Here is a 24243-nt window from a genome sequence, read left to right on the forward strand (position 1 = left end):
CAGTAACTATGAGGTTAACGATTGTCTCACCTATAAAACAGCACGGAGACAATATCATTCTTCAATTAAGTGGGCAAAAAAAGCATACTACCCAGAGGCAATTTCCTCCTCAGACAATGGGCAGAAAGCTATTTTCAAGATTGTTAACAGCTTCACTAACCCCAAGGTCCTCTCACAGGAAATTCCACCATCTATGCCCCTTTGTAACTCCATTGCCAACTATTTTGAAAATAAAATCCAAGACCTGGTCAAAGAGTTTCCAAAACCTACATTGACCACCTTAGAAATTGGAAGGAGTGAGCCAAACCAGGAAAATATCAATATGCCCTGCCTTAATGTATTTGACCCTATTTCTCTAGAAGAGTCTCATCAGGCTATTCTCCTGAGTAAATCCGGATCTCCTTTTGATCCCTGCCCCCCCTCATTCCTACACGCTTTGGTTAACGAGGTGAACCCTACCATTAATAGTATTATTAACTCCTCACTTTCCTCGGCTGAAATCTCCTGTGAATGGAAATTGGCAGCTGTCAAGCCCCTCCAAAAGAAACCCTTGCCTGATCCGACTATTCTCTCCAACCTCCGCCCCATCTCGCTGCTTCCGTTGTTATTTAAATTGACTGAAGCATTCGTGAATAAACAACTTACAGAATTTTTGTAAAAAAATAACATCTTGCATGCCAACCAATCTGGCTTTAGGGCTAAACATTCAACCGAATCTGCCCTTCTATTCACGGCAGAGACTCTACGAACAGCTCTGGACCAAGGGAAGAAGGCTGTCCTGATCTTGCTTGATCTGTCGGCAGCCTTTGACACGGTCTCACACTCCATCCTGAGGGATCGTCTTTTTAACTCAGGAATAAGAGAGGCAGCGCTGACTTGGTTTAAAAACGTTCTTGTCCATAGACGCCAAGTTTCAGTGCTAGGGGAATTCAGCTCTGAGGAAAAACATATCAGTGCAGGGGTCCCACAGGGCTCCAGTCTAAGCCCTGTACTCTTCAATCTATATATGGTTCCCCTGATTGAGCTCATTTCCTCCTATCAGATCAGCACAATATCATACGCAGATGATACTCAGCTCATTCTGGTGATGGACAGAGGGCTGCCTGGAGCTGAAGAGAACCTTAGAAACTGCCTCACTGCCACCTTTGAGTGGATGAAGTGCAACCATCTTAAATGCAATTCGGGGAAAACCGATATCTTGCCTTTCGGCCCACAAAATTTGTTTTCACCCAAACAATGGTGGCCTGAAGACGCTGAAGCCCCCCCAAGTACCATCTCATTTGCCCGTAATCTAGGCATCAAGTTTGATGATGCCTTATCATTTAAGCAACAGTCAGTGGCCGTGGCAGGTACTTGCTTTCAAATCATCAGAACCCTCAGAAAATGTTTTGACCTCCGTCCCCTTCCAGCAAGGAAAACGGTAGCAGTTGCACTTATAACATCTAGGTCGGACTACTGTAACAGTCTGTATGCAGGAGCAAATAAATCTGTGCTCCACCGACTACAGATGGTCCAGCATGCAACCGCCCGCTTGGTCCTTGGCTGGCCCAGAAAGTCATCGGCCTCGACAGCCCTCACTACTCTCCACTGGTTACCAATACATAAGCGTATCCTATTCAAAATACTGATTATCACTTTTAGAGCCTTTCACTCACTAGTCTCCAAGTATTTGTCGAATGGTTTTAGGCGCTATCATCCTGCCCACAGCCTAAGGTCCTCGAATCAAAACCTCTTAGTGACCCCTAAATTCAGACTCTCCAGTAAGGGTGGGAAATCCCTTGCTGTAATTGGCTCCAGGGCGTGGAACAAATTGCCGCCGAAGCTCCGGCAAATTTCAACGGAAGGCCCTGAAGACCTGGGTTTTCTCCCTTACAGACACTGCATACAAAGCCTTAGTATAACTTGCACAGGATCCCTCGAACAACATCAGTATGCCAACATGATTCATCTATGTTGACACCTAGCACCAAGATGCTCCCTGGAGTGATAGCTGGGCTATATAAATGTACCTTCCATTCCATTCCATTCCATTCCATCCACAAGTCCAGGAGTGTACTGAGGAGTGGGTCTAATGGTCTATTTGTTATACCTGGTGCCCACTCTGAAGTGGATGAAACTTCTGGAGTTTCCCCCCTACAGAAGTGTCTGGAATTTCCTCCCTCTCCACCCTGTTCCCAGTCTGTCTACAAGCTAGGCTAGTATGAAGTCCTTTGTGTTTGAGTTGAGGCAGAGTCTATGAAGCACAAGTGTGACAGGTGACAGCCTCCCTCATTAAGTAGTGATGGCCCATCTTGACAACACCCAGACCGTCTATTTTGTGACTGTCTGGGAGGAATACACAAAGGCCAAATGCCAACTACAGCTAGTCGTGTGACCCAGTTAACAGGCTGCAGGCACCAAATGGTTAGGACAATAAAATGCCAACTTTCTAAAAGGTACAAAAGGGGGTGGTGATGGACAGAGCATCAGAACCAATCAAACACTCACACCCAGTCAACATATCTGGGTTTGATCCATCACCGTTCTTTAGCCCACTCTGCCACCCCAGTTCAGACATGGCCATATGCAAATCAGTCTGACCCTGTGCCTCATGGAAACAGTCCAGCCCGAACTGCCAAGCCATGCCTTCCCTGGACCGTAAACAAGCTTCCTAGGACCGGTTTCTGGCATTTCAGCCATCTTCAGCCAGGCTTGCTTGAATCCAGTGGCAAAGTGAGCAAGGGACTCACGTCTGAGCATACCCTGCCAACTTATGGCGAACAAAGCGGTACAAAAGGGGGTGGTGATGGACAGAGCATCAGAACCAATCAAACACTCACACCCAGTCAACAGATCTGGGTTTGATCCATCCCCGTTCTTTAGCCCACTCTGCCACCCCAGTTCAGACATGGCCATATGCAAATCAGTCTGACCCTGTGCCTCATGGGAACAGTCCAGCCCGAACTGCCAAGCCATGCCTTCCCTGGACCGGAAACAAGCTTCCTAGGACCGGTTTCTGGCGTTTCAGCCGTCTTCAGCCAGGCTTGCTTGAATCCAGTGGCAAAGTGAGCAAGGGACTCACGTCTGAGCATACCCTGCCAACTTATGGCGAACAAAGCAGTACAAAAGGGGGTGGCCCATTTGCATATGGGCATGTCTAAACTGGGGTGGCAGAGTGGGCTAAAGAATGGTGATGGATCAGACCCAGATCTGTTGACTGGGTGTGAGTGTTTGATTGGTTCTGATGCTCCGTCCATCACCACCCCCTTTTGTAGTCTGCATTCTAACCACACTGCTGAAGGAGGTCACATCTGTAATGTCAGAATCAATTACAGTAAAATAAGAGATAGGAACCATTCAAAGAGTGGAAAGAATACTAAATAGATGCTAGTCAGTTGCCTTTGCATTTAAAACTAAAGGACACAGAAATGTGTTCATAACCACCTCCCTTATGAGACACTTAGACACTTATGTGTTCATATTCAGTAGAGAAATGTTCCCTTTCAGCAGGGTCATGCTGCATATTTTTGCCTTTTTGCTGAACCCTATTGTTGCTGGCTAAAAACTATGCGTGTATAATCAATAGGGGGACAAGAGAGCTGGTTATTTAAAGAGATCCTGTTCTAATGCTCCCTAGTGTGTACATAGGAACAACAGAGGAGAACAGTTCCTCTTGAAGGCCGAGGTAATCGGGATCACTATCAGCCAGCTGTTAACTGGGATCACTTTCAGCCAGCTGTTAATTGGTCAAGGGGGGGAAATTTAAATTTCAGATCTTGTTGCCCTCACACACCTGTTAGGGTGTCATGCTTCATCGTTGGGCTCTCCTCATCGGACCGGCGCTGCAATGTACAACGGGCCTGGTGGCATCTTTAGTGGAGATCTGCTGATCTGAGAACGCCGTTATGTGAAGACCGTGAGTGGAAATGTGGAGGTCAGTGACTCCTAAGTCGTGTGGGGACTAGAGAAACTAAAAAAGAACCTGGCCCCTAAATGATTTTTATTGGGCTGTGTGGGGCTGGGATTAATTAAAACCAGGGAGGCTACTATGGTGATTCTAGGTGTCAGGGTAACCTTTAGTTGACAAAGGTCAACGTGTTTCGTGTCATATGTGCTCAAGATCGAGCAACACTTCTTCAGGACCGTGGATAGACCAATGTATGAGTATACCTTAGTTATTATAAACGGGTATGAACAATCTACCACAAGCAGTAAAGAACCCTAATTAGGGTCTGGAAATAGCGTCTCCGCCTCAGTGGAGAGGGGTCGAAGGCTTCATAGGTGTCGGAGAAGCAACCGGACCATTGGAACGGTCCCACCAAAGGATGTAGTGGGCATGCCACATCGGAAAGCGCGTCTTCTCCTCACCTTAATATCCAGGATTACAACAATACACTCCCCACACATGCCCTAGTGCTCTGAGCCCAAGTTTAGTGTGGCTTAAGACTTCGGCCACCTTGAAAATGCACAAAGTGGGCAGGATTAGCCCCAGGAACCATTACTCCATTGGTTAGGGTGTCTTCAGGGGCCATTCATACCCACTAGACATAAATGTGGCATTACCAAACCCATTTTAACACACTTTAGCACACTCCTGGAATTGTGAGAGATCAAAAGAGGACTAAACCTCATGTCTGCGAGTTGAGAAGAACTAGAAGCCTGGACCTGCTCTCTCTCCTTCCTACCTAGGTCAAAGAAGTGGACTTCAAGGTTCATAAGTCTGACCTTCTATTCAAGCTAAATGGATACAACAAGCTGCCTTTTCTACAACTGCCCAGCTGATCTCTGGCAACTGGACCTGGACCAGATTTTGTCTGCCACCCTGAAGTCTCTAAGTGCCTCTTTTGAGGTCCTGGTAGTCTTTAGAAGTGTACTTCTTTTGTGGATGGGGACTTAAAAGGACTAAAATCAAAAGCTAAACTCTTTTGCCCAGGTTGAACCTGGCCTTTGCTCCATTGAGTCAGCATCAAATTGCACCTACGTCCTGTTGAGCTATTATTGACTATCAATGTCCCTTGGAGCTTCTTGGTGCTGTTTATAGTTGAAACAAATCATATCTCCTGTTACCATTATTGTTTTTTTGTCATTGTATTTAGAAATTTTGCTCTATTTTTCTAATTCATTTTATGATTTTTATAGTTTTGCTTTTTGACATTATTACTGGTTTTAGACCTGCATGAATACTATACACAGTGCCTCAAAGGTAATCCTGTCTGCCCTGTGCAATAGATGCCAGGGGGTTGAGTGCAAGTTAATTTAGTTATTCACTCTAACAAGGATTGTGCGGATACCTGGAGATGAGTACCTAACCCCCTCAACTAATGTCCCAATTTCCTATTGTTTCACACCACACCCCTGGTACCTCCTTAAAGATACTTTGGGGACTCAAAATTGTGTTATTTCTCAGGTAATGTAGGTTAAACCTACAAACTTCACCAATAAAACAATTGGTTTTGGTTTTATTATATCTGAGTGGGAAAACTGCCAACTGGAGTATTCCATTGTCAGAGAGAAATTAGATCTTTTTCAGCTAATAAGATGCAGAAAATGTTTGATAGAAAATTGCATACTCTGTCTTCGGCCAACAATTTGTTAAACTTAACACAGGGCCCTTAACACTTGTTGAGGTTGAGTTATATTACCATATTCAATTGCTTAGTTGTTAAGACAGGTTAGCCAGAGCAAAACATTGTATAAATATTTTATGGAGGCTTGTAACGTAATTCAACTACATTCTTGCACAAGGAATTAATCCTCACAGTAAATGTGGAGAACTAATAGATTTAGTGGTGCAATTAAAACATTCTCTCTATGAGCCCAATTCAGAAAAACCTTAAACTGCTTGTAATGTAATCAAATGCTAAAGAGAATATGGTTACACACATTTCAGAAATCATGGTATTAGGAAGTATATGTGGTATTATATTTAAAAAAAAGTAGAGTGAAGACTACGCAGAATCTATGTTTATATTGTGGTAGGTCTGTTCAATTTAAGATTGTAGAATTAAACTCAGACCATTCAAAGATCAAGCATTGGTATTCCTTAACAATGAAGGAGGCTGTTTAGTTGAATTTAAGTGAGTTCCAAAATGCATAATGAATACCAGGCATTTCCGCAGCAGCTCACATGATAATTTTCATGGAAATTATGTTAGAAGGACAAGAAAAGACAATTTCAGAATGTATAGATTTCTAAGCTCTTATGGTTATGTAGTTCTCCAAATTGTTATAAGTTCTGGCAATTAAGATAAAGGTTCCAGAAAGGTGAATGCAATTGATGGTTCTATGTTATCTTCAGGTCTGGTGTGGTTTCATACACATATGTCTTGTCTGTTTTGGAAATCAGCAAGAAAATATATGTTTTTATTTGATAGGCAGTCTTTAGTTCAAGATTATTTGAGTACGCCTTGATTGACTTCGCATAAGCCCTGTACTGACTGGGCAGCAAAAACGGTACATTTGAATTCCTAATATTCTAACGTTAGCAGTTTGACTATTAGTCATTTTTCTGACAATCATCCCTCTGTGCAATTTTTATACCTTTTTGTTATGAGGTGTTTAGTAATGTATTCCATAAGAACAAAGGAAATGTGTTATCTCCACATTGTAGCTACAATGGTCAAATTGATTTGGAACTTAATGCTTCTCTAACTTGTAGTCAAGTTTATGCACTCACTAAATCAGATAAAGTATTGGTTCATTAGACATTCACAGTCACTTTCCTCAACTGTTCTATGTGCCTAAGAAAGTGGTGAATTAAGAACTTACATTGATTGTTGAAGCCTCTGTAGATTTACAGTGACAATTTGTTTGCCATTTCCACTGACATCTATCTTGTTAGATCACATTTTAAATACAAAGATGTTAAAAAACATAGATTCTAAGAGAGCACATTAGAGGCTGAGAGGGTGACAAACAAACAACCTCATTTTGCACTCATTTTTGGTGTTTGAGTATCAGATCACACCTTTCAGACTATACAATGTTCCTGCTGCAATTCAATATGTTATTGATGAAATGCTTAGGATTTGAGTTGTGTTTTGTAAAGTCTACTTGCATGATATTCTGATTTATTCTGACTCTTTAGAAAAACACGTACAACAAGCAAAGGATATTATAGCGATTCAGATGTATAAATGTGTCTTCCATACTATTACGATAACAGTTTTGGGATATATATTTACCACAGATGGTATTTAGATGGATGAAAATAAGTTTTCAGTAATCGTTCACTGGCCCACTCCCAACACAGTCAAGCCTGTTCAAAGTTTTTTAGTCTTTGTTAATTTCTATAGCAGTTCATTCATCCATTTTCTGGTCAGAAGAGGTAGATCATGATTTTAGTTTGTTTTTTTTAAGTTTAAGTTTATTGAAACCAGCAAGAAAATACAATGTACAATCAAAATCCGTTCAGACAACCTGAGTAATTATGGTATGAACAATAAAGGATATTAAGCATAAAGGGTACAATAAACACGGTGACCTAGAAAAGAAATAGGGAGAGAGAGGAAGAAAAAAGGGAGGGGGGAGGAATATGAATTTCATTGGAGAGAGTTCAGAGCAATCAAGGGCAACAAAAGAGGTAAAATGAAGCATTACATTGCATGTATTTTAAAACTGTAAAACGCATATAATAATATAATGGAAGGAATACAGTATGTAAGAGCAATAATAAATTATACAAACAAAAGACAACGAAACTGAATCAGGGCGGTTTGCGGACATCGTCCGATGATCTCACAGTAGCAGTAATGGAAGTATTCGAAGGGGGGGAAGCAGATAAATATGTAGTGAGAGGAAGCCATAACAAATCCCTTTTAATCGCTAGTGTTATAGGGGTAACATAGTTGGTGTCAAGCCTGTGATTAAAACAGATGGCGTTCCACCAGGCTCTATAAGTGACTTTATCCGCGTGCTTCCAATTCAAGGTGATTAGGTGTAGGGCTATAGCAATTAACAAATCTATTAACTGACAATGCGGAGAAGGTTGAGGCCATGAGGGGGATAAGGAACCAAGGAATATATTTGAGAGGGAAAAAGGAACTTTAGTGTTAAATATTTTGTTAATTTGAGACCAGACTAAGAGCCAGAATTTAGCAATGTTAGGGCAATCAAATAACATGTGTTTTAAGTCAGCCTTTAAACATGAGCAGGACCAGCAGTGTGATGAAGTGGTGGAAGAAAAGGAAGCCAATTGTGCAGGTGTATATAATGCACGCTGGTATACAAAATAAAGAGTCTGAGTGGTATTGGCCGCCCGTGAAGTTTTATGAATCTTTAACCACAACTTATCCCACAAAGAGATAGACCAGGATTGTGATAAGTCTTTTTCCCATGCCAGCTCAGTTTTTGTTTTGCACCGCGTTGCAAGAGATAAGAGACCATTGTAAAGGGAAGATGCAGAAGGGGAAGCGTTTATCAATGGAAACAATGTAGAGCAAGTTGTAGGGAGATTTGGAGAGGGTGGGAGCGATGCAAGATATTGGTGAAGAGAGGGAAGGAGAAGGTCATATTGCTTCTTACAGGAGTTAGGAAGGGCAAAGTTAGATTTGAGGACTGAGAAGGATAGAGGTATACCATCCAACAAGAGTTGGGAAATCCACTTCAAGCCTTTGGAGTGCCATATCTTCCAGTGGAAAGCACGATTTTTAATACGTAATAATTTATTGTGCCAAATAGGTTGTTGAGAAAGTGAGTTAAGCGAGGGATAAGAGGCTGGTAGGAGAGGAGTTAAAAGTTTTCGCGTGTGAGAGATAACAGGATGACGCAAAGAAGAAGTGTGCGCAGAGAAAGCAAGGGATTCCAAAAAGGCGAAGGGGGAAATGAAAAATTTCTCGATGCTAAGCCAAATTGGAGGATAGGTAGGAAGGTCCGAGGAAAGCCATGAAGAGGCTTGTTTTAGGGAAAATGCGTGGTGATAAGATTTAAAGTCAGGAAACTTAAGCCCACCATTTGATTTATCTTTTTTGAGAGTAGATAAGGCTATCCGAGGGGGCTTACCTTTCCAGAGGAATTTTAGTAAAGTGCGGTCCAATATCTTAAAGTAATAATCTGGGATGTGTACAGGAATCATTGAGAGAGAATATAAAATGACGGGAGCAAGCATCATCTTAATAGAGTCTAACCTACCCCACCAAGAGAGAAAAAGAGGGTGCCACTTGGTAATAGAATCTTTTAGCTTCTTAGTAATGTAGTCAAAATTGTGTTTAAGAGTTTCGGAGATAGACGAGGAGAACCATAACCCTAAATATTTTAATTTAGAGGATTGCCAGGAAAAACCGGTATGGTCAAAATAGTGTTTAAGACACAAAACATTGAGGGGTAATACCTCACATTTATCACGATTTAGGCGGTATCCTGAAAGTTTTGAAAACGCATCTACTTGGGAAAGGAAAGGAGGAAGAGAAGTATCGGGATTGGAGCAGTATAAAAGAATATCATCTGCATAAACAGACATTTTGACTTGGCGGGAGCCTAAATGGAATCCTGTAATTAGGGAGTCCTGTCTGATTTTGGTAAGGAAAGGCTCTAATGCCACTACAAATAGGAGAGGGGATAGGGGGCAACCCTGCCGCACACCTCTTGAAAGAGAAAAATAATCGGAGACCTTACCATTAGCAAAAATGGACGCCTTAGGACCAGAGTACAAGAGAGAAATCAAGGAAATTAACTTAGAGGGAAATCCTATCCATTGAAGAGCCTGGAACATAAAGACCCAACCAATCCTATCAAAAGCCTTTTCGGCGTCTAAGGCTATGGCAGCAAGCGGGTAGTCTAAGGAAGAGGCCTTGCTAAGAATGTTAAAAAAGACTCTAGAATTATCAGAGGATAAGCGACCTTTTACAAAGCCCGATTGTTCCGAACCAAGAAGCTCGGGTAAGATTGGGTCAATACGTAAGGCAAGGATTTTAGCAAAAATTTTATAATCCGTGTTCACTAAAGATATCGGGCGATAATTTTTACAGAAAGAGGGATCTTTGCCTTCTTTGGGGATTAGGCAGATCATAGCATCCTGGAAGGTACCCTGAGATGTTCCGTTTGTGATGAAAGAAGTAAACAGAAGAAGAAGTTGTGGAAGGAGGAGTTTCAAGAAGTGTTCATAGAATTCGATGGTAAATCCATCAGGGCCAGGGGTTTTCCCTCGCCTCAAAACCGATACGGCATGAGAAATTTCTGCTAATGTGATGTCTAGCTGCAATGAATCAAAATCAATATGTTGTGAGGGAGGAGAAGGGATGGATTGAAAGTAGGAGGAAAGATCAGATTGAAGAGGTTGGGCCTCAGGGGTGTAAAGAGTTTTATAAAAGGAGACAAACTCATTTAAGATATCTTCATCTTTGAGAAGAATGTCACCATTGGAATCCTTCAGAGACTCTATCCTAGTTCTATCCCGCCGAGATTTTAGATAGTTGGCCAATACTTTCCCCATTTTATTTTGGCCTCCATAGTAACGGGCACTACTCCTCAGAAGATAAGAAGAGGCCGCTTCTGTGGATGCTTTGCTGAAGGTAATTTTGGCAGTGATAAGATCTTTCAAAGAATCTTCAGAGTACGAGTGGTAATAGGCGTATTCTAATTTTTTAATTTTGGTAAGCAATTGAGCCGAATGTTTCTCAAAAACTTTTTTCTTCCGAGAAACAAAGTTAATAATAAAGCCTCTGGCAGCTGCCTTAAAAGAATCCCAAATCATAGCAGGGGAGGAGTCATGAGTGGTGTTTATGGTGAAGAATTACGACACAAAAGAACTGAACTGGCTGGAAAAATTAGGATCTGCAAGCAGTGAGTTATTAAAACGCCAACGTCCAGCACATGGGGTGTGAGGAAGAAGGTCAAAATCAACAGAAACCGGGGCATGGTCTGAAATTAAAATGGACCCTATTTCTGATTGAAGTATGTGTTGCGTTAGAGGTTTACTTAAAAAGAGGTAGTCAATACGAGATTGTGATTTGTGTGGGGGGGAGAAAAAGCTATATTCACGAAGATCAGGGTGACACAGTCTCCAGATGTCAACTAAAGACTTTTGACGAATGGTGGAAGCAAATTGTGAGTGCATTTTGTTGTTTACAAATCTGACTGGGGAATTCCTATCTAAAATGGGATCACAAACTTGATTACAATCACCCCCAAAAACAATATAATCGTCTGTAAGGGAAAGCAATTTATCAGAAATATGTAACCAAAAAACATTGTCAACTAAAACTGGAGCATAAACGTTGAAGAAAACCACTGGTATTTTGTCAATAAGTAATTTAACAATTAACCAACGACCTTCAGAATCAGTTTCTTGAGAAATCACCGATACATTAAACTTCTTATGAGTGAGAATAAGAACACCATTTTTCTTACCTAAAGCTGGAGAAGAAAACACATTACCTACCCAACATCTTTTTAATTTAGATGCTTCAGCCTCAGGAAGATGGGTTTCCTGAAGGAAAGCAACATCAGTTTTTAACTTTGCTAAGTGGGAAAGGACTCGTTGTCTTTTAATGGGATTGTTCAATCCTTTAACATTCCATGTGATAACTCTGAACTTGACTGGATGAGATTGAAGTCAAAAACCATGAACATACAATGCAATAAATAGGGTTGAGAATGAGAAGAGTAGAGAAATGAGAGCTCAGAAGTGTACAAAGAAGAAGATAAGAGAGGAAAAGATTAAAACCAATAATATTAAGAAATTCGATAAGGGGTAAGAGACATAAGCAAGGAGTATAAATTTGCGAGTGATCAAAGAAAGGGAGAAGAGGATAGAATGAGGGAGCTATAAGCGGGAAGAAAAGAAAAGAAAAGGAAGAAAGAAAAAGAAAAGGAGGAGAAGAGGAACAATGGCAAAAGACAGCAAAAAAGAGCATAAAAGTAGAATATGAACAAAAGGCATACTTACATGAAGAAGATCCAAGAGAACAAGGGGGAGGGGAAGAAGCCACACGAGACAGACAGCCCATCCAGGCTGACCAGACGGAGGACGAGGGGGAAAACGCCATTAAAATAGGATATCTACGGATGCGAGAGAGAACAAAAAACAAAAACGTAAAAACTATTTAGCACAGTAAGCGATGAAGAATAGGAGAGTTAAAACAGAACAAAACGATTAGATACCAACTCAAATTAAGAAGACCATCCAAACAACAAAAGAACAGCAAGGAATACATGAGGGACGGTGATAAAGAGAGGCAATGAATGAGAGAGCCATAAGAAAAATCATCAGCACATCAAGTAACACTTGAAGACGAGGGTCCTGAGGCTTCCATGTTCTCTGTCTTGTGAAAGTTTATGAAACTCTGTAACTGCTGCGGATCTTCGTAGGATGTCGTCTTGTTATTAAACGTGACCTTAAAGAGGCAGGGGTGAAAAAGGCCATAACGCGCTCCCATGGCACGAAGAGTAGGTCTCATATCAAGAAAGGCCTTGCGTCTGTTGGCTGTGGACTTGGCATAATCTTGAGCGAAAAACAAGGTGGCGCCGGACCAGGTGACTCGTTGAGAGGATTTAACCGCTGACAAAACCTTTAGCAAGTCCGTGTACTCCAGAAAGTACAAAATGACACCTCTCGGTCTCTGAGAAGAGGATGCACTCGATGGAAGACGTCCTAATCTATGGGCTCGTTGAATGTTGAGAGCAGTGCCTTCCGGCATATGGAGAATCTTGGGTAAAAAAGTTTTAAAGAAGGTAGGAGGATCCGTCCCCTCTGACCCCTCCACCAGACCATAAATACGCAGATTGTTTCGCCTATTACGGTTTTCAAGATCCTCGACTTGGCGTTGGAGGGCAGACACTTGAGATTGAAGGTGAGAGACATTGGTGTTAGTGTCTGTAAAGGAAGACATATGACTTTCAACTGCAGTAATTCGTGAATCAAGTTGAGCCCAAGTGTCAGTGAGAACTTGTAGTTTATTATTTGTTTCCTCCATAAAGGGACGAAGGGCCCTGATTTCTTCTAGTAGTGTTTCCATGGAAACAGGCGAGGTCGATTTAGGAGGAGAAGGCGGGTTGTGCTTTAGACGCTTGGTGACAGACTTCACAGCAGGCACTGGTGAGGGAGAGGGATCCATATTCTCCGCAGGGTCTTGTGAGAATAACAGTGAATCCTCTAGTTTGGAGAAGGCAGTAAAAACTTTTGAATTTTTAATGAGGGTATGCTTAGGCGTAGGGTGTTTAGTAAGTGAGCCTTTCGTTCTCCCCATAAGAGGCAAGTCCAACAGTCCAAGTGAGCAAGAGGGGCAGAGACGTGGCCCAGAAGGAGAGTAGCACTAGTTAAATGATTAACATCACTGACAGATCCAGCAAGTATCAGCAAGCCTCACTGAAGCGCGTGTTTGAACGGAATTAAAGAAATAGTCATTGAATTAACGTATCCGAAAAAATGAAGTAGTTCCATAAAACTGTTTCAACATCTGAGACAAGAACATTCGTCAAGAACAGCCATAAGTGAGGAAGAACTGTGTTATCTGAGGAGAACAGCACAGGAAAACACTCTCGTAAGGTGCATGCATAAAATGGCGGCTGATTCGGAGAAGAAAACGCTGCACAAACTACGAACCTTCCGTATTCTCCAGATATGTATCATTGAAATTGTCCAAAGTTGGTGAAAAAATGAAGAAAAAGCCAGAGTTGAGCAGAAATAGTAGCCAAAAGGGGGAAAAACCACTCTTACAGCATGCTTCTTCAAGTCATTAGCTTACATTCTCCTCAGGCGAAAAAAAAAAACAAAATGGCGGCCGTTCCGAAAACGGGACCTCCGAGGGAGTGAAAGAGGATTAAATGTAGCTTACTGACATAGCGACTGTAAAATTCAGTGCTCCGTATGTTCAGACAGCCTGTCCTCACTTTGTGGCATCCTCGTACTCGTAGTTACGAGAGAAAAAATCGGCGTTGTCCTCCCGACCCCGGGAGCGTCAGGGAAAAGCCGCCATCTTCGTAAGGCGTTAACCACGCCCCCCGATTTTAGTTTGTTAAATGAACATTTTTTCTAGATCTCTTATTTTGCAATGAGCTAATGTAGCATGCCCATTTATTGTGGAGACTGGTGCCTCTATAAATTCAGATGGGGGGTTGTTTTGTCTCAGAGAAACCCAAATATGGTGTAGATTCGCCCTGAAATATTTTCTATAAAAACCTCTCCAGTAGAGCCAAACTACAATAATTGTGATAAGGAAAATCGGGCAAACTAGGCGCTCTTTTATGATTGGAGGAATTATTTATGGGGGTATAACACACCAAAGAAACTTTTGCGGATAACAGAAATTTGTAGCTCCTTAAGACAGCTAAACCACTCGCTTAGTGCCAACTTATGTGCTCCTTGCCTTCTTATGACTATGACTTTATAATAAACCAAATGCAAGCTCCCACAAATGGTAAAGCTAATGTTCTAACCCTACAAAATCCACTAGGAAATGGGGGCCAATTAAATGAACTGCCACCATTAATCTTGCCCTCTAAAATCACTCTGATTAATGTGGGTTCATTTTCTATAAAATAACATGATTGCTATTCAGTCTATCATAAAAATAATTGTGTAAAGAGGAAAGATGACAGATATTTACAAGATGGTTCATTGGTAATGGAAAAAAGCTATGTATTTGCCATCAGTGCAGGTAAGATAGCAGGCTCTAAACTAACTTAATTACTTTAATGTTGTTGGACATCCTAGAATTGTTACGCTTTTAGCAGCATTCAGAAAATATTTTTCATGACCCAGTTTATTCACAGATGTTAAGAATTATGTACAAATGTGTTCTACTTTTGGCCGCATTAAATGTTCCCATAGTAAGCCTGCAGAGTTATTCAGACCGTAACCTGCTCTGCATTGCCCTTGGCATACAGTTTGAATGGTTTTCATTGTGGAATTATCTGAAAATCAAGGTTGTATGGTAAGGCTAGTGTTTGTAGGTCCTTTGACCATGGGTCATTTTATACCTTTGTCAAGCCTAATCACTTCCAAAGAATAAGTACAGATTTTTGGATAAATATTGGTTGAATACCTGGTGCTCCAAACATTTTGACAACCAACTAATTACGTGTACAGCGGTCCCGGGACCACTGTACCTGTGGATGGCGGTCCAACCGGCACGTTCACATCGTGCCTCGTGCCTGATTACGAGGGTGGAAGTGGGACCGCCACAAAATTGCCCCCACTACCAGGATCACGCTGGGGTGGAGAAAGCAAGCGAGAATCGCTGGGGTGCCGGTGCTGGCATCGCCGAGCAGATTACATCCTGCCTTTCCAGCAAGCATTTCATGGTGGAGACATAGCCATGAAATGCTTGGCAGAAAAGAATGGAAAGTGCCCTACAACAGGACCTTGGGGCAAATGTGACCCCAATTCCCATACTGTCATGGTGCACTGTGTGGCATGCACGACATGGCGCATGCCACATAGTTCACTTGAAATGCACAAGGTGCTGTACTGCAGTGAGATGTCTTGCAGGCTCTGTCTATGGGCCGAAACATGTCTTCACAGTAACACTGCTGCCGCTGCACCACCAGCCCTGGATTACTGTTGTAAACCAGTGGGTGGGAATGCCGATTGCTTGGAAGTCTTCAGCACAGCAGTGGTCCAGCGGGAAGACTGCCAAAGTCGTACTCAGGCCCTCAGCAACCAACTATTTGAAAATGTCCTTTTTTGTCTGTATGGCCATCATACTGAATGCTAACTTTAGATCAGCTATTATGTACTTCCGTTCCTTTAGTACAAAAGTCACTAAAAGGAGTAAAAAAAATGCATAACTAAGCACGGGAAACCCTGGAGAAAGCTAAAACTATGTCCGAATTATATGCTAATCATAGGAAAAATCTCGTGCCTCAATATGTTGTTGGTAAGACAGCATGGTAACGCACAAAGAATTACATTTGAAGAAATCTTAAAGCTGCAAACCAAATCTGCAGGTTTCTACTCCGATTTGACAGATTGTGAATCTGGTTGCGGTTTCCTGTAAGGTTAAAAGTGACTCAGCATCTGTAAATGTGTCTGGTATTCCATGTATATTTGTCAAACCATGTTCTGCAAAGACCCAACTTCCTCCAAATTCTTCGCTGATTCAGGTGAATGCTGAGAACAACTGTGAGGTGCATACATTTTTAGATTCAATAATTGCTAGAACGCAATTGCCATAGTTATCTTCATGCTTCACATTTGATGCATGAATTCTATACTACAAGACATCCTGACAAACCAGGAGTTCTGCTTAGGGTTTTTTGTGGTAGGGGGTTCTTTAAAGAGACTGGACTTACGGTTGGCCTTTTAGAGAGTGTAGGGATGCTATGTGTCAGGTATTCAAATATCTATGGGGAGGGAAAGAGAAGCTGTGATCCATTCGGCTTCCAGCGGTTAGAACAAAAAATCAAAATTGGGGGAGAATGGACCACTTGTCCTGTGTAGCCAGGGTCTTAAATCAGGGTGAAGACTATCTTAAAAAACCCTCATATACGTACACAGGCGAAAGGGCGGTATATCTTGGTTTTCCGCCAGAGTGTACTGTAGCAGCATTATCATTGGGTCTTTTCTTAGTCAATATTCTGACCTCCACCAGGAGGAAGACCAACTGGTTTGTCAGTAGTGGTCAGAGATGAAAAGAGGGTGTGTTCTGGACTCTGATAAAGTGAAAAAAGGTGAAATAAAATTCCTCGTGTCACTGCTGATGTAGGTTTTATTAAAAAGGGGAAAATGGATCTTTATGAGAGCCCTGCCTCCTGCATGTACCACATTACGTAGTGAAAAAGTGACTCAGGGCTCCCATAAATAAGCCCTTAAGTGAATCAATCTCAGAAGGCTCATGCCTATAAAGTTAGAGGTAGGCGTCTTGCCAAAAGGTAAGGAGTTTAATCACCCTTTCAGAAACCATTTATATATTCTTGTATTTCAGTTTTCGGAAAAGACAGCCTTATACTAAAAACACAGAGGTCCTGATTCACAAAGGTAACTTACACTTTTGAGTAAGTTTACTCTTTTGAGTAAGTTTACTATTTTTGGGTATTAATAAACTCTGAGTGTAAGTTAGTGCTGAAAAAGGCAAACAATTGAGAATGTCCAGAGCTACACATGGAGAACCACGGGTGCTGCAACGCACTTCCATAGAAAATAATGAAGGTAGGGAAATAAAATTAACTTCATAGGAAACAATATTAAAATAAAATAAATAATTTCAAATAGTTTCAAGTATAAACACATATAACTTAATGTTAAAAATATATAAAAATAGTACATATGTATCAGTTAATTCTGAAATATTTTAATAAACCATTCTGGAACTAAAAATTATTGTAACAATATATTTCCTTAAAAAATATTACATTATTTTGAAATAATTCGATATAGCACTTAATATATAAAATACATTATCGTGGATATTTTACATAAAAGACTTTTAATAGTTGTTTGCAAGTTAAATAATTTTTATTTTTTTACATATACTTTTTGTTCAAATTTCTTTAAACAACAGAGTTATTATCCTATGGCATAACATTGAATGCCTGGTCATTCTGATTAAAGACCCTTTAAGATAAGGCTGGATCTTTGCGTTTAAGAATTAACAATTAGATGCACATAGGGAGCGTCTCCTATTTACTCTGTATCTGCTTTAATGAGACATGGCATTAACTTGTTTTCCCAGAGTGGACCTGATAAACAAAGGTGTAACAATTGAATTAGAGGCTGATTCTGAACTGACCTTTAAATTACTGGCTGCGGCTGCTAGATATGACCCCCAGGCATTGATCACGATCTTATAGAAGGGCCTTCTTTAGGGTTCCAGTTTTCATAGTAACTTATGAGCGATAATATTTTATATCCGATGACTTGCATTCCAGCTCTTGCCTAGTAAGGCAAAACTCTAGCTGTAGCAGTGACTGACTTGTATTTTTTGATAGACTGTAAATTCGACTGTAGGCATTACCCTGTAGCTTGTCTAGTGTGAGTGACAGTTTCCCAGGATAACATGACCTCAGCATGGCTTTTGACACGGTGAACAGATCGAAGCTCTGGGCCATGCTAAAATCCACGGTGGTAGATAGTGCACTTGTCACTTTTCTGCACGATTTGCATGAGGGGCTTAAGGCCTCTGTAAGATTTGGTCCCAATGGGGAGTGCACTCTGCACTTTATACTGGCTAGGGGAATGCACCAGGTCTGCATTTTAGCACCGATGCTTCTTATCTTGCATTTTAACCAGCTGAAGTCCTAACTAGTGGAACAGGTTAAGGATGCCCCTGAGGTGGGAGATAGATATGTCCCAGCATTGCTATATGTGGGTGATACAGTTGTTATAGCTCTCACTGCTAATGGGCTTCAGCATTTGCTAGACCCATTTACTTTATTTATGGATAGTCTGGTCCTGAAAACCAATTTCTCCAAATCATTTACTATGGTCCTCGGCCTGGCCAAACCATATCCAAAAGCTATGCTATCGAAGGACATTAAATTGACAGGGTTCATAAATTCTGTTATCTGGGCTTCTTACTGGATACTAAACTGAACTAGCAATTTCTGCTTAATGCCCAGGCACAGTCCTTTAATAGAGTATCACATTGCATGGGAGAATTGTCTAAGCAGCTTAGCTGGCCCCATATTAGATCAAATATTGATCTTTAAAAAGCTAAATGGTCTCCTATGGCGAGTTTCAGCTGTGAGATCTGGAGAAACAAGGAATGTAATCCAATTCAGGTGGCGCGAAATACATTTCTGAGAAAGGTCCTAAGGTTGCCGCAAAGTGTCCTTGTGGAGATTGTGCATGAGGAACTAGGATTTGTTGTATTTCTGGTTATATGCAAGAGCCTAGCCGTTAATATTATGGCTGTCACTTTGGATCAGTCACTTGTAAGAGTGCTGTAAAGTGCAGCACACTTACAATATCAGAAAAGGAAGGAGAAATTGAAGCATTTCTCCTTCCTGTTGCCTACTTCAAAAAGGCACAATTTTCTGATGCTAAACCCTGTCTACTTTACGTAGCAAATAGAGTTTAACATCAGAAACTTTGGGTGGTCGCATGGGAATGCCCATGCACCACTCCTGGTACGCCCCCTTAGTACTAAGTTTCACAATACTTTCACATTAGTTCCAGAGCTAAACAAGTTTAGCGCTGGAAACAAAATTGAAAAAAAAAGATTTTGCGCCGATGTTCCTCACTTTTGTGAAGCAAACAGTAGTGCTGTTATCCTCTGAGAGAGCTTGTTGAGTGGAATATGGACGGCTGTCTGCTCTGTTAGGATTTTGGGATATGGTAGTGTTGTATGAGAGAGTCAGATTATCAGTTGAGAGAGTTTGTTGAGCAAGGGTTTTTTTCTGAATGGGAAACATGCCTGAGCATTTGGTAAGAGGCATGGGAGGCTGTAAAAACAGTTACGCCTGAATTCAAGGGTGTGCAGTGCATTTTACAAAAGCAGAATGGATGAGGATAAATATTTCCATTATGGACAGTAAAGCATCAAGTTTGTCTTTAAGGGACGTCTGGTCTTCAGTGTGCAGACTATAATTAGGGATGCAGTGGGTTTCTGGATGACATTGTAGTAAGAATCTGACCTCAGTAGAGAGGTGAGGTGAGTATAAAAGGGCAATAAAGATTTCACTTCAGAGCACATTATTTCGGTGGAAGTTCTGAAAGCGTGATCTAGTAGCATGTACGGGGTATGGTGGTGGTGATGGTAGAATAATCTTGAGGGGAATGTTGCTCTGTGAGAACACTTGGAGAATGTGTGAGAGACTGATATGAAATTAGGGGAAGAACAGTTAATGGGGTGTGTTCGGATGCATTTCTTTGTTGTGGAAAAAATGATGAGGAGGAGAGGTTGTGGAGGAGTGCAAGGGGTACTAGGTGGCAGGGAGGAAGTTGAAGGGTAGTTAATTATGCAAGGATAAATTCAGAGACGAGTGGGAGGAGTTGGAATGAGTCATTCAAAATTCATAAAGAATCTTAAATTGGTAGTTGAATTGTGCAAGGGCATCATCAGTTGAATGATTAACCAGTCATTCTTGAACACCGAGAAAGGCAGCTTACAATTGAAGAATGCAGAGCCGAGTATCACTAGTTTCTATCCATAAAGAACTCTTCTAGATTCCTCCACTTTCAGTTATTTGATGAGCAGAACATTGGGGCCGTTTTTGAGCACCTCTCACAACCACACATATACTGGACAGCAAATAGTGCTTCCGGGAATTCTTTCATGGTGAGGAAATTCGATTTTCGATCTCGATCGTATTGGGCCGCCATTTTGTGTTCCGCCGCCATTTTGTGTTGCCCTCACTCAGGCAGCACGGCGAATGAAGTCTTTTCTGCTTTTCCTGCAGCTTCGTGTCGAAATAGCCTTCTGCCTCTGTTTACGAAACTGGTGTCAGGGACTGGCCGAGTACACTAATCCCTGTCTGGTTTTTCTAATCCCTGTCTCAACTATCTATTGGTTCACACTATTCTCTTCTGACTTTATCTTATCGTCTGGCCTTCGCTGTTCTCTGCTCGTATTCTCTCGTTTCACAACTATCTTCCAAAGCACACAAACGTATCTCGCCACCTGCAAGTCAGTTGTAGACACATTAATGAATTAACTTGTGGGAAGGGGTGACAAACATAGTTGGAGGAGAGGCTTCTTCGAGTTACTCGATATCTTGTTTTTTAAACTTTTCCTACTGGTTATGTCTTCTTTTCGAACTTTCCTTTTTGGTTCTTTGTGTATGTATTGGGTGTGTTTCTGGTTAATGTACATGTCACCTATGTACTAGTAAAGATTGTGCGCCACGGAGTGAAGTGGCAGTCTCCTGAGAACATACCGTGTGTACTTCTGGGACAACTGTACTAGCTGCAGCTAATAAATCTGATCTTTTATGCCTGACAGAGTGTCCCGTGTCTCTGTTAGTTAAAGCAGGAGAACCCAGGAGATTAAGGCATACGCTGCGCCGCCAGGCCCATAAGGTTCTGGTTCTTCAACTGGCGCCCAATGTTGGGCGGCTTCAGTGGTAGTGGTTCTGCCTGAAGGTCGTGAGGAACCCCGCAAGAAAATTCTGGAGGAATCGCAAACCACGTCAAGCGACCCCTGTATGTCGAAGTGGTCCAAAGGTCTTTTGCAGCGTGGTTACTCCTTCCTGACGGCTACTGATGACTGCTGCCCTGACTGCCGCCCTGCCTTGGCCCTCTTTTGGTGATGTATGGTAAGGCGAGATGATAGACGGGCCTCTGTTGGCGTAAGAAGACATCCTTAGTTAAGTATTTGGTGGGTCGCTCCCACAACTTTGGTTCTTTGGTTCTTTGATTCTTTGGTTCTTTGGTTCTTAGATTCGGGTATTGCAATAACCAAAGCCGAGGGATAAGTACATTTGTGCTGTGTTAAAATTGATTTAACCCCCTTGATGTTTGTGAACAGTCCAGTGAAATAACGAGATGCCTGGTCTGACTAAGTTTGGAAAACTTTGTTGCTTTGGTTGTAATAGGGATTCCCGGCTTGAGGACTCTTGTCCGATTCCTTCGGTTGGAACTCCCACCTATGAGCTCTATTCTAAACATGGTGTTGGCCCCATTGCCTTTAACGAGGCATGGATCCAATACACGAAGAATGATGGTGTTTTAAAGTGGCCAGAAAATGGTAGTTTTGAGCCTGACGTATTAGATAATTTGGAAGCAATTTTATTTAAAAGAAAAGCCCGGCCGGCAATGTTTGACTCTTTCCGCCTTTGGCGTAAGGAAGCCAAACAGAGAGAAATTAAACAAGCAAAACGAGATAGGAAAGCACAGGGTATGATGATTATACAGGCTGCCCAGCAGTTCAAAGATGACGAAGTTAATAATGCGATGGAAATTTCAGAGAGACAGCATCGTATGGCGATAGATAAATGCTATCCGGTGTTGCCTGCTTCCCCTCCCGATAAAAGAAAGGACTTAGAGGAAGATCCCCTGATGTCTCACTTATTGAGATTGCCTATGCACAAGGTGCTAATGCACCCCCGTTGTTACACCCTGTTCAGCCGCCAGCAGTACCTCCGCCTGCTCCGGCTCTTCCACATTTGCCCCTTCCAGTATTACCGCCCCTACCAGCTTTGCCTTCGACTTCTTTGCCCTCATCTCCTGAAGTTCGATCTCCTTTGCCTTCTGCTCAACCTGTAATTACTGGTTCCCCTTCTGTTAGTTTGCCTAATATCTTGTCCCCTATCCTTATGTCCAATTCTCCGTCTGTGCGTAAACGACCCACAGACACTGTTTCTGGTCTTTTATCTCCTTTCTTTGAGGCTTTAAATGTGTCTCCGGCTTTTTCTCGAAGACAGTCTCATAGTCAGTTCCCAGCTTCCGAAGAACGAGAAAGGTTGGACTCTCTCGCACGCAAATGGATCGAGAGGGGTCCCCAGTGTAATGTGCCCAATATTATGTCTACCTTTTCACAATGGAATGCGCCCACGCAGATATATGTTTTCAATGTCATGTGTGACATACTCGTTAAAGAATGGGAGGATATGGATTTGGGTTCGGTTCCTCAGGGTCTGTTAGATGTTCAGGCTGACTTCGATAAAGGACTCATTGTGGGTTCTAAGGTTGAGGACGCTGTAAGGGCACTTGTTACCTTTAGATCCTTATTTACCTCACAGACTTTTCTTGACTCCTATCCTTCGGTTAGGTTGACACTCAAAAATTATCCAATGAGGGAGGTTCCTCCGGTGTGGAAGGAAGCGATTGCAGCCCAGGGTGGTAATCCAGCTGTTCCTGCTCACTTCCAGCGTATATGGGTACATGTCCCCTGGAAGAGATCTGAAGTTTTGGCTCTTAAACAGTCTCTACCGGATCCTCGTAAGAACCCTGCGGGTTATTATAAACAATTATCACAGACTGTTGATGCCTGTATCATGAATCTAGCCGATATTGATATGTTGATGGGAAATGTAGTCCCGCAAGCGTTATGGGCTAGGATACGTAGAGAGGATCACGCTCAAGACCTGGGTTGTACTTGGACTGCTATAATTGCTGCGGATACAGCTCAAGTGGGTGGTGCTAAGCCTGACGCTTTGATCTCAGAACTCCCTGGTAGAATTATTACATTAATGAAAACGATGATGCCCGCCTTGAGAGTCAATTGGGATAAACTAGCTGCGTGTAAACAAAAGAAAGATGAGAGCGTCCCCGATTTCTTCACTCGTTTCGAGGAGACATTTATCGATTACAGTGGTCAAGATATGACTACAGAGGGTGGACAGCGATTATTTGTAGATAAATTCGAATTTAATTTGCTTCCCGAGCTGTCACACAAGTTGAAAGACTCCGAGAGTTCATGAGCTGTTTCTTCTTCTGCCCAGATATTGGCTACTGCTCAATATTACGAAAATAGAGATAAAGAAGAAAAAGAAAAGCAAGAGAAAAAGACTAAGGAATTGAAAACTAAGGTTCTTTTGCAACAAGCTTATCCTCCTCGTTATGTTCAGCCCCAGTTTCAACAGCCTCCGCAGTTTCAGAGGGTGTATCAAAAGCCTGAGCCATATATTCCACGACCTTTGTTAGGACCTAATCAGTGTGCCTATTGTAGGGAGGAAGGTCATTTTAAGAATAGTTGTCCAGTTTTATTGCAGCGCAACGGAGCACTATCTGCTCCACGAGGTCGTGGTGGCCTCCAGTCAGTAAACAGAGGTAGAGGTCGAGGTGTGTTGACTCAAGAACTGCGTTCCCTTCCTCCTCCAAATTCCGTGAACTACTTTGATCAGCAAAACGCTGGATCTACACAGTATTTCAATGAAGACCATTATATTGAAGGTGAGAATGAAAGTCTTCATGCTAACTAGGACAGCCATGGACAAAGTAAGGGAGTTGTGCCAATTCCAGTAGATCAGAATGGACCTTATGTTGATGTCACTACAATGGGTGTTTCAGAGCCATTTCTTTTAGATACTGGTGCGATGAGAAGTTCTATCATTCATTCTAAACTCCCTGAGGCACCTTTGTCTGGCTTAACTAATGTATCTGTAGGATTTTCTGGCGCCCCAGTTCGTAATCCGGTCTCTTGCCCTTTGCCTATTTCAATTGGCCCTTATGATTTGGAAGCTACGCTTCTCTTAACCCCTTCTCTGCCACGCCCTTTCCCCCTCCTGTGCCGGACGTTTTATTAGTGGGTGGGGTTCATGATGAGATAGTCTCGTCATGGGCACAGCGCGACCGTGCTCCATGACCAGACTATCTCGTCATGGGCACAGAAGAGGTTAAAGAATGGTTGTGGCGAGAATCTGTTAGGCTTTGATTTATTGAAAAGAATGCATGCTACAATATATTGTTCTCCTTCTGGTGTACATCTTACTTTAGGACAGAAATTG

This window comes from Triturus cristatus, chromosome 8, assembly GCF_964204655.1.
Source record: "Triturus cristatus chromosome 8, aTriCri1.1, whole genome shotgun sequence".
Classification (NCBI taxonomy): Eukaryota; Metazoa; Chordata; class Amphibia; order Caudata; family Salamandridae; genus Triturus; species Triturus cristatus.